General features: G+C 39.0%; 1 long non-coding RNA gene across 1 annotated transcript; it reads left to right on the top strand.

Moving 5' to 3' along the window:
- Positions 1-209: 209 nt before the first annotated feature.
- On the top strand, positions 210-9,939 carry LOC110017354. The gene is made up of 2 exons (XR_002292717.2): positions 210-423; positions 8,677-9,939. It is a non-coding gene; the product is annotated as an uncharacterized LOC110017354 (long non-coding RNA).
- The last annotated feature ends 1,507 nt before the right edge of the window (positions 9,940-11,446 follow it).

The following is an 11,446-nucleotide window of genomic DNA, read 5'->3' as shown; positions in this document are numbered from 1 at the left end:
AGAATTAGTCTTTAATATTATCAGATCCTTTCAATGGCTAAAAATACATGGATAAGTTTAGACTGAAGCTCCTATGCCTGCATGCTTTTGAAGTTATTACCTTCAGTCTGAACATCCACCGTCATGACTGTTCATTAGGTTCTCTGGTTTGCATTTGGAAATGAAGTGTAGCTCAACATTACTCTTGTTGTGCATGTGGCACAGACACAGACAAGGAGGGTGTGGGGGAAATTTTGAAGGTCAAACTAAGTGAGTGACCTGCTAATGACACCCGCGCTGCTTCCTCCCTCTCTCACTTGGAGCCTTGATCACGCAGCACTCCTGGTGCACACTGGCTTTCTTCTCCTTTCTCATGTGAATGATTTGCCGGACTCAGAACCTTTTCAACTGACCTCATCAGACCACGCCGGCGACTCTTTACAGGTCAGCGAGCCTCCACTGACTCATGCGAATGCATTCACTTTGCAGATACAGGAATGCAGGTTCATTTGCTTTTCAAAGAGTGATTGCCCTGCAAGCAGGTCCTAAGAAAAAGTCGAGGGGCCTAATTAGAGCCATGTGCTCCAAAACACTGGAGGGCTGATAAGATACAAACATGTTTTGAATTATCAAGAGCAATCTAAATGCTTTTGAAATTTCAGGAGAGACAGAAGGACAGGGATAAAAGAACAGTACTTTTTAATTATGGCTTCAATAAATCCTCTGAGTAGCAGGAAAAGGTCTTTTGGTCTTTTCATCTGACTGCAGGCATTCTGCGAATTAACTCTTTAATCTTAAAGACTCTGATCATTTTTTGATTTATTTTGAAAGTGTTCTCAGTTGTCTTTTAAATATATTTATGTCGTTTTTATCCAAAATTTAAAAACTTGTGTCGTCTTCTAGGACATAGTTTTTTTGCAGAGTGTCAGTAGTTCATTAGAAATTCACCTCTGACTTATGGATATGACCATTGGCCCAGAGCAACCCCGCCCCCCTTCCCGTCCTCAGTGCTGAAAGCTCCCTACAAGCAATCCCACTAGTTCACAGCCCCTCACACCCCAAACTTAACGCTTAACGGTGCAACAAAATGGAGAGCAATATTGAAGCCACCCAGCTGTACAGTTTTCAGCCAGATGCCAGCTCAGACTAGGAAACAAAGATGCTGTCTAATCATCTACAAGGGGATCCATCAGAATGGAGAGGACCAGGAAGCTTGTGGCCCATGCAGCATATGTTCATTTCACATATAAGATCTTTGTCCAAACTGCATTTTTCGTCTGCTCCTGATTAACAATAATTTGAAATATTCTGACACAGTTTTAAGCTTAATTCTCTATACACACGTTAAAATGCCACAAGAACATGTCAAAAACACAATTTTCATCGGAGTGGGTCTTTAACGCCACACATGCACAGACACTGTACATGTTCATTATGAAGAGAGACAAAGTATAAACATGTCCAGGACATGGTCAATGATGTGACTCAGAACATTTCATTCTGGCTTCCAGCTGACACCGTAATGGCTGTCTGGAAAGTGTTAACCTTCATTGTTTTTTGAATCAATGTTTTACTGCCTTTACTGTAAAGGAGGAATAGTGGTGGGATTTACATCTACACTCTTCTCTGTGATTTAAAAACATGTCAGTGAACATCTGAAAGGATCAGCATCCTTACATTTGTGAGTGCTTAACTTGATATGACATCATTGCATTAATTTAACACGTTATCTGGTAGAAAAACATCTTCTTTGATGCTTTGCATTCGTTTTTTTCAGGGGTGAACAATGTAATTTATGACTGCAATCAATTTATTCTCTTTAACTTTTGTGTTTTCCGTCACAGTTTGCAGGATTTAATTTGATTTTACTCCCTTCATAAATTGCCCATGTAGGACGTGTCAAACATTCAGCAAAAACCAAACATAGTGTGAGGAGAACCATTCTCACAGGAGCTGGCTCTGAAAGACTCCTTTGAACTGCTGGTTTCTGTCTTCACCCCGAGGCCCGTATGTGTTTCTGTTTTAAACTTTAAGATTCAAATCAGGGATCAGATTTAAGGTCAAATTCATGAGACTGGTATCATCTAATGTCCCGATCAGTCTTCATTCCAATGGAGCCACTTATTGTGAGTTACTGCACAGCAGAGCTTTCTTAATGGAGACCATCTATTTTCCTTTAACTCAATAAGCACAAGTAATCAGCCAGAAAGTCTCTTAAGGATTAATTTTTTTTTTCTCAGGACTACAAAGCCTTTATCTCATGCAAAGGAAAAGTAGCATTAATTAATATTAAAAGGTGCAGAGGTAGACTGTCATTCATAGCTATGTTGTCTCCAGCAGGAGTTGGCTTTAAAGATTTACAGCCATTCATCATGTTAGATTCAGTCAAACTCCACAGGCCTGTGTGCTAAATGAAACTGTGATATTGTTTTTGGCTCGTTTCCATGCATCTAGAATAGATTTACTTTCCGATGAAGCCTGAGCTGTCTTTGTTCAGTGTGGCAGGGATTTAACGTGAGGACTTATAGCAAATAAAGTCTTGAATTATTAATGAAGAGTAAGGGGAGGGCTGCAGCTGGTTTTCTTCAGACTGAGATTTTGGTGTAACTTGAAAAAAAAAAACCTAGGAGGTTTTGGTTTTCTGGTCCACAAGCATCAGGCTGAGGAAACAAGTACAGCACCCCAGATGCTGGACAGATGTTCTGCCAAAAGGGAAGGAAAGCTTGAAGACAACTGAACCTGATATTGTCCTGATGGTGTTCATCTAACAGCAGATTCTTTGAAAGAGCTGGAATACATCTGGAGAAAATGAGGGCATGAGATACCTTCAGAGGAGGCAAAGTTTATTCACAAAGCTCTGTTAAAACAATCTCAGTTAACCAATGTTTTTAGGACCTTTTCAAAAAAAGAACAACATCCAATCAACGTAACTTAGGTTTTTAATAAATAACACAAGTAGTACCAAAGTTTTGGCAATCAAATGTGTGCGTCATGGATTTGTTTAATGTTGGTCTCTACTCCTTGTCCTCTTCTGCATCCCTTTCACACGGCGTCCCACGAGGTTCAGTTCCATCTTGTTTTCTCCTACAAGTACCAAAAACGTAGACCACATCAGTCCAGTTCTGAGGTCTTTACAGTGGCCTATCTGCAAGAGGATAGACTTTCAAGTTCTATTGCTTGTTTATAAAGCTTTGAAAGGTTTAGCACCAAAATATACGATTGACCTTCTAATCCAGTATCCAGACCTCTCCAGTCCTCTGGATCCGGATTTTGTCCTTTCCTAGAGTCAAAACCAAACATGAAGAAGTTGCTATAGCTTCTATGCTCCACATATCTGAAATGGACTTCTACAAGCGTTACATCAGCTGAAACAGTTTATTTAAATCCAGGTTAAATACATGCCTGTTCTCAGCTGCATTTGATTACCAGTTTTTATTCAGAGGTTCATCCACGGACTGTGCCTCTAAGCCAGTGTTTTTCAACCAGTGCGCCGCGGCACACTAGTGTGCCGTGGGAGATGGTCAAGTGTGCCGTGAGAAATTGCCCTCATTTACTGATCTAAAAACATTTTCCATCTCCAGGAAATCGGCTCTTTGTTCATCCAAACAGCCCCTGATAAAACACTGAGTAGTTAGGAATATGAAAGATCATAAAATTATTTTTTCTTTGTGTTTATTTGATTCTATTAAAGACATTTTGATAAGAATGACGGTACCGCGATTTGGCTGCAGCTAAAGCCGTTTGCGGCAAAGTCCCGCCCCTTTAACTGTCTCCGCCAATCATTCTTGAAGGCTTAATCACATGTCATCAGTCTGACCAATCAGAAGTGGTTAAAGTCTCCACTTCCTTGTTCCTTTTAGCTCATAAAGTCTCTCCGTTCCAACAAAAATACCAGCCAAAGCTCGTCTTTAGCGGTGTAGCTTTCCACAGAATCCAGTATCAGACCGTGGAATAAGTGAACAAAACATTGAAGCTCAGAGACACTAGTCTTTCTGCCCTTTTGCGGCAGTTTTCACACTACATCTCCCATGATGCATTGGGTTAAAGGGACAGCGTCTTAGCGTAAAATGAGTCGTCCTTAAACGTCTTGAAACCACAACAAACACTCATAAAACTGTTTTTGAATTTTCTAACTTAACTTTTATTTCATCTTTTAGAAAAAACAGCTGCAACTTCCTGCTTTTTCTGCTACAATTACCACAAAAATGCATGTGAGATTGCGGGGGGGGGGGCTGTCGATAAATACAGACTGAGGGTTTTTTTTTGGGATGCTGGTGTGCCGCGGGGTCTTTGTCAAGGTTAAAGTGTGCCGTGGCTCAAAAAAGGTTGAAAAACACTGCTCTAAGCTGGTTTTAAAATCGCTTCTTTTTAACTTTCTTTGTTAAGTTTCTATTTTAGTAATCACTCCTTTGATGTTTTATGTAAAGCACTTTGAATTGTCTTTGTACAAAATGTTCTATACAAATGAACTTGCCTTGCCTCTATAGTGGCAAACATCAAATGGAGGAAACGCAAAACTGGACAATTGTAATCCAATTCAGTCTAAATCCCTTTTAAAAGGTCAGATTGTCTTTTAGTTTATTTCATCAATGCCCTACTAATGTAACCAGCAGATCAGTCTTTGGAGTTTTCAATGTAGTTACTAGGAAGCTCATCTGTGGCTGGTGAGGGAAAATAAATCTCTCTAAATGAAAGAATAAGAAGTACAATTATTTGGAGGTCATGCCAGAGAAACTTTTACAGGTCTATGCTATTTTTTTCCAAAATGTTAAACTGATTAGCAAAAACCTTTGGTCAAAAATGATCAATAACTTTTAACTCAAGAGTTTGATCAAGGTAGAGAGTACTAAAAACTCATGTTTTTAAATCGGAGAGATAAAGTCAAATATAAAAATAAATAAATAAATTATTAAATTAAAAAAAAACAAGGCAACAGACAGGTGACCAGTTCATGGTCTCCGCCTCTGCCCAACAGTAGTTTGGTTGGCTCCAGCAACCTTGTGACCCCGACTGGATTCAATGAGTTCAGAAGATTGATGAATGGATAAACAATTAAAAGTTTAATGACTCAGAAATAAAGACGAAGACTGAATTGTATGCATCTATAACCAGTCCCAGAGATTCCCTCTTTCAGGCTTGGAGACACGGCCTCTTATAGAATCCTCTAAAGCGGTTTGGTGGTCGCTTTAAGCCCATATAGGCAGACCGCTTAGCTAAAACTTCCATCAAATTTATGTTCCAAACAGAGATTAGACACAGAGCTCCTTAAAACAAAACAAGCTTCACATGAACACTGAGTTATGGGAGGTGATGTTTTGTACCACTGCCCACTATTTCATGCCTGTTTTTCGACCCCTCATAAAGCATTGTCAGTGTGAACGCTCTAATCTCTTCCAGATCCGCAAATGTAACTGTATAGGCCGGACACACATGGCAGTGAAGGCTTGATATTGATGGTGCTGATTTATGACACACTCCGTGGCCAAGCTATGGATCCGGTGTTTAGACGTCACCTAATTCATCCACCATCTTGTCAGCTTCAAAAGCACAGCCTGATGTGGAGCTTTAGGTTCAGTCTCCACTCAATCACCAAAACGTCACGGTTGCGTCAAAGCTGGTAAAAAAAACTTCTGAGAGTCTTTTTGGGGTCGACACAAACCGTTTGACTATTATGTTGTTTTTGAATGTTCATCCATCATGTATTAATGGCATTTTATATATCAGTCTGTATTCGTAAAATGATCTGAGTTCAATGATTTTCATCCCTGCGCTCTTTCCTGACATAGCTCTTTTTTAATGGATGGGTAATGGATGACTTGCTAACAGGTCTTTGAGACCCGCGGCAGATAAGATTATTTTGATTCCACAGACTGCACAAAGGTGTTGGCATATCTTTTATCTCAGCTGTCAAAAGGAATCAACGGGGACATCTGTGCTCAAAAGCAGGATTTCTAAGCCTCTCTGAAGTGACAGAGAACAGCAAACCTTGGCTGCATGAGATGTTTTGTCTGTGATGAGGTTTGAGCTGCCAAATGTCATCCTTTGGATCCTGTCTGGGGTCAGACTGTGGCATTCCGCTGGCTAAACATGCCAGGGTTTCTAGACAAAAGTGGGCTTCCCAGTCACGTCAAAACAACATCACCGCACCAAAAGCCTGGTTTAATAAGCCTCCTCGCTCTGAGGTGGGACTGCTCTTTGTGTCTGTTTGGTCACTCAGCAAAAACGTATTAAAATTATTTTTGTATTGTTCTGCTTAGAAATGTAAGGTTAATTTTAGTCTTCCTCAAAAACAATATGGGAAAAAGAGCAAGAGCTTAAAAGGATATTAAAAATCCCAATTTCCTTGTTTTACAGTGAAGAGCCACTTCACTGAAAGTTGTGTTTTTTGGTGTTTTAAGGCATTTTTCTGATGATGGAGGACATTTATACAACAAAAATTAAGCTTAAAAATGCATTTCTGTGTCTTTCTTTAATTCAGATCCAGGTAAATCAGGATCGACGAAAAATTGCCAGGGAAAAAGCTTGTATTTGTGATGAAGAAGCATCAATTGGCAAGCCACAAACTCCTTGCTCCGCTCCATTCCAATGCATCCTCTTGCCGACAAATAGATTTATTTAAGTCTTTGTTTTTCTCATGCTAGCTGGCATCTGGATCAAAACTGTACAGCCGGGTGGCTCCAATACTGTCCATTGTTGTTTCACTGATAATGTGAGGTTGGTGTTCTAAGGGGCTGTAAGCTAGTGGGACATCATTTAAACAGATAGATAATGGGAAACAGCGGCAGGCTTACTTCACACCACTTCTGCCACTTTGCAGAAAATATTTCCTAGAAAATGAGACAGCTTTTCTGACTTTGTTGGCATAATGATAATTAAAAGACTACTATGAATGCTAAAAAAAAATTCAGAAATGATTGGAGTGGGACTTTAAACTTTTATTTTAGTAAATCTTACAATTGGTTAGTACTTTTCAGGCATATTCATGTGTTCCCTTTTAATTATGACTGACCAGTTTTTATAAAAAAAAAACCACACACAACAGCAACTTATTTTCCAGAACATAGTTTCTGCAGAGTGGCAGTAGTTGGCCACTATCGGCCCCCCTTCCTATCACCCATAACTGGGAGCTCTTTGTTAACTTGCTCTCACGCTAACTTACAGCCCCTCACACCCCTAATCTAAAATTACAGGTGCAATAAAAATGGCGAGGAATGTTTGAGCTATCTAGTCGTACAGTTTAGATCCAAATGCTAGGTCACACGAGTAAAACAAAGACATACATGGATCTATTCGTCTACAAGTGAATGCATCAGAATGAAGCGGAGCAGGGAGCTTGTGCCCCACATAGCATAACAAGTAAGCTGTTTTTCAAACAAAGTTTCTCTTTTGTCTTCCATTATCTGGAAAATGCCATAAGAACATGTCAAAAACACCAAAAAAATCCATTTTCATTTGAGTGGATCTTTAATGTTTTTGCAATTCTCCTTCAGTGCAATTACAAAGAAAACTTTCAAATAAGTCATTTACTATTAAAATGCTAGTACCCGTATTTTCCGGACTATAAGTCGCACCGGAGTATAAGTCGCACCAGCCCAAAAATGCATTATAAAGTAGAAAAAAACACAGATAAGTCGCACTGGACTATAACTCGCATTTTAACTTTCACAACCTTATATGACACAATCATAGCAGACTGTTTATCTAATAATTTCACAGTAATTTTTTCTCAAACTTATTTATTTATTCTTTTCATGAAGCATCATTGGCTAACTAATACTCTGTTTTCATCCTGTATTTGTAGAAACAGTTTTCACTTTTATTGCATTTCTGAATCTATGAAATCATTGGAAAATAGAATATTATGTTGTTAGCCTTCAAGATCTTACTGTAAAAAAGGTTTGCTGATTCTCTGAGTCACTTAACATCCTCTTAACACTTAACATACCTCATACATCAAATTGACCCAGGAACATCATCTCTGTTCCTCAAAAATGAACATAACAGGAGGGTTAACAATGTATTTATTTCAATTTATTTCTAATATAAGTCGCTGCGGAGTATAAGTCGCACCCCTTGCCAAACTATGAAAAAAAGTGCGACTTATAGTCCGGAAAATACGGTAAAATGCAAAAACAGCTAGTTTATGTGTCGATTCTGATGTTATTTTCGCACTGCAAACACACCAAACATTTTTTGTTTGTTTTTAAACTCTGAGTTCCACAAATCTGTTATGTTTGCGACTAAATCAAAATTATTAGATGCGCTGCTTTTTTACACATGTCACATGTAAGCTAATATCCCCAACCGGACCTTCTCCCTGCGAAGTTGGGCCTGATGACAAGAATTAATGATTGAACTGTTTTTTCCCCATTTCTATTTCAAGGTCATGGGGTGAGCGTGCTCTCTGATTTGTGAGAGTATTCCACAAAGCCTCAGTTAAGAAAAGAGAAAGAAATCCAAACTCTAAATGTTTTTTGTTCCATTTGACTTATTTATGTTTTAAAAGGTCACCTTGCTTGATGGTTTTGACAATTCAACTCGTATTTTTCTATCTCCCCAGCTATTCTATTCAAAGTGTGTCAGTTCAACAGCGACAATCTGTAATGATCTGTTTAAGTCTGCCTGGCTCTGAATAGAACCCAAAAAAACATCTTTGTGTTTAATCTCTATCTCCTACTCTTTCTTTTTGTCCTATAGACGCTGCTCAGTATCTATTTACAGGGAGTTTCTCCACCATCCCTGACACACACACACAGAATTTACAGCCCGAGGTGAAAAAGAACGTCTCCATGTCATTCAACAACCACCTTGAAGCATCTCGACTCCAAGCCGCTCGTCGGTGTTTCTGCCCCCTCCAGGAGGGAAACTTTCACCGCCTCCTTGGAAACCAGTCATCTCTTCCTCTTTAATGTTATTTTGTGTGACAGTCTGGGTTGACCTCCTTGTGATTTATGTTATACACCCTGCTGTGAGACCCAGCTTTTACAACAACCATTTATAAATACTCTGACACAATCAAACAGTTCAGACTGTTTTAAAGTTCTGAAAGTCAAACTTTTAATCTTTTTGGTGGAGCTCTGCAGTTTGAAAACAAGAACTCAAATACTTATTGTTTACTCTGTATAGTTCCCCTTATAAAATAAGAGAAAGTTATCTCTTCCCCGCGTTCCCTATTTCTACTAAACATTCTTTTTCTTAACAAATAAGCTCGTGAAAGAGCGACAGAGAAATAAAACAAAATGGCAGTGAGATGAATGGCGAAGGAAGTCGCAGTTTCCGGGTTGGGAGAGTGAGTATAGTCTAGGGTGGGGAGGCTGAGAGCTGACACGCCGGTGTGACACCAAATCTCAGCATTTCCCCGCACAATTGACCAAAATGAAAACACGCCGCGGATTGTATTCCTAGCTTTGGCCTTGTGTTTTGAATGAAAGAATCTTGTTTGTGCTCCTCTGCCCTCATCTCACCCCTGCAGAAGCTTTCGGTCACCCCCATGTATCACTTACTGGCCTTATTTGCTTCAAGACATCACTGCTGTCACAGCTGCAGCTTTTTGCATTGTTCAGAAAACAAAGATTTTGAACAAAGAAGCTGCAGGAGAAACATTAGAAGTGCTAATGGAGAAATCTGCACTGCCTAACAAAAAATCTGGCAACTTACACTGTAAATTATTTGTTACTTACAAAGATTTAGACCTTTTTTTTGACATTTCAAGATTTTTTTACCAAGTTTTAAGTGGTTTTAACTATGCTTTGTTCTACACCTTCCCAAGCTTATCTCAAAGCAGAGTTTAGAGTTTTGTGTCCCTTAAAGAGAGAAATAAGGAAATTATTGTTAGAATGAGTGAAACTCATTGTGCTCTACACTCTTGACAATAAAAACAAAGAAAAAAAACTTACTGTAATTAGTTTTTTTCATTGTTAAGAATGCCATTTTAAAGTTCAATAAATGTTTAGACAGGCATTGTCATTATTTTGGAAAGAAACATTTAGATTCATGTTTTTACAACAAGCGCTAGTTCGCACTAAAACCGTATTCTCATTTTGCACACAATTTGTTCCAGAAGGCGTTCTAGAAGGCGTGACGTCACAAGTCTGTCTCCCCCTCTGGTCGCCGGCCTGAACCATCTCTAGAGTTCTACCACACTACATCTCCCATCAACCCCAGCGCACACTTCCTGGAGGCCGCACACCTGACTCTAGCTCCCTCAGTCAAACACAAGCATACTTAAGCCCTGCACTGTATGGAAGCGATACTCAGTGTGAAGTATAGTTTTTGCCACTCTACCTGCTTTACCAAGTGTTGTATCCAGGCCTGATGCTTCTGCTTTCCTAACCCTGGTCTGCATTTGACTCAGTTTGCCTGCTGGCTGCCCTGAATCTCTATAGTGGTTGTTGACCCCTGCCTGCCTGACCCTGATTTAGCTTTGTGGACTTTTAGCTGAGCTAATAAACCTGATGCATTTGGAACCAGCTCTAATTCTATAGATAAGTAAGCTCTTTTTTTTAAAGCATTTTTTTCCCCCTTTTTTGAATGTCAAACTCCATTTGATCTTGAATATAATATTTCTTGTTAAAAAAATGACTTGTTTCATGGACAGATCATTTTAGGGATTTATATTTTTAAGATTCTCTTCTAATTTCTTAGACTACCTCTTTTTGCAGTGTGCTTCTGAATTGCTGCAAAAGTCATGCTAAAAAAATCCTAAAATGATTTAGTTTTTTTAAGAAACAGCAATCTAAGTTTTTGAATCCAAAGATGGATGAAAAATGTCCTTTAATTCTTAAAGCAATCTGTCAGCTAGACTTTAGCTTGACTCAAAAAAAAAGGCTTGGTTTGGTCCTGCAGTGTCACAAGTAACATGAGGCATAAATGGTGCATATTTTGGGCTTGGAGTCAATATCTCACATAAGAATGAAAATAAGTGGGAACATTATTTTTTCTCTTTAGTGGAAATCCCATAGTGAAAATAGAAACTCCTTATAGTTAAAACACTAATAAAAACAATTTTAGTAATTACAGTAAAAAAAAAAGCTGGATTTTGAGGATTTATTTTAGTAAGAGGCTTTTTTTTCCCCAGTATTATTGGTGCGACTTGAAAATATATGAAATGAAAATGTCCAACAAAACATTCTGGTCAGATCGGTCATGTTTTTCCTGTCAGTGTCACACTGCAGATTGATGGATTGTTATTTTCATTGAGGTCAAAAACCAGAACCAGAGACCTGCAACCCATATTGGCCTTTCCATCCTGGTCTTACGCTGGGAGATGGTTTGTAATTCTATATGAGAAGCGATGGGGAGGGGAATTGAACAAACACTGGTTTGAGAAAGAAGGCTGGGGAGGTTTTCTTTTTCAACGCTTTCTGCTACAGTATTAAGTAGCGTCCCTTCACACGCCTGTCACCTTGTAATCAATAATGTTAGAATAACACCTGAAGCAGAGGAGCTGTCTGTATGGCCTGTCACT

This window comes from Oryzias latipes, chromosome 21, assembly GCF_002234675.1.
Source record: "Oryzias latipes chromosome 21, ASM223467v1".
In the NCBI taxonomy this organism is placed as follows: domain Eukaryota; kingdom Metazoa; phylum Chordata; class Actinopteri; order Beloniformes; family Adrianichthyidae; genus Oryzias; species Oryzias latipes.
Note: the sequence above shows the minus strand (reverse complement) of the source record. Positions and strands in the feature narration are given on the sequence as shown.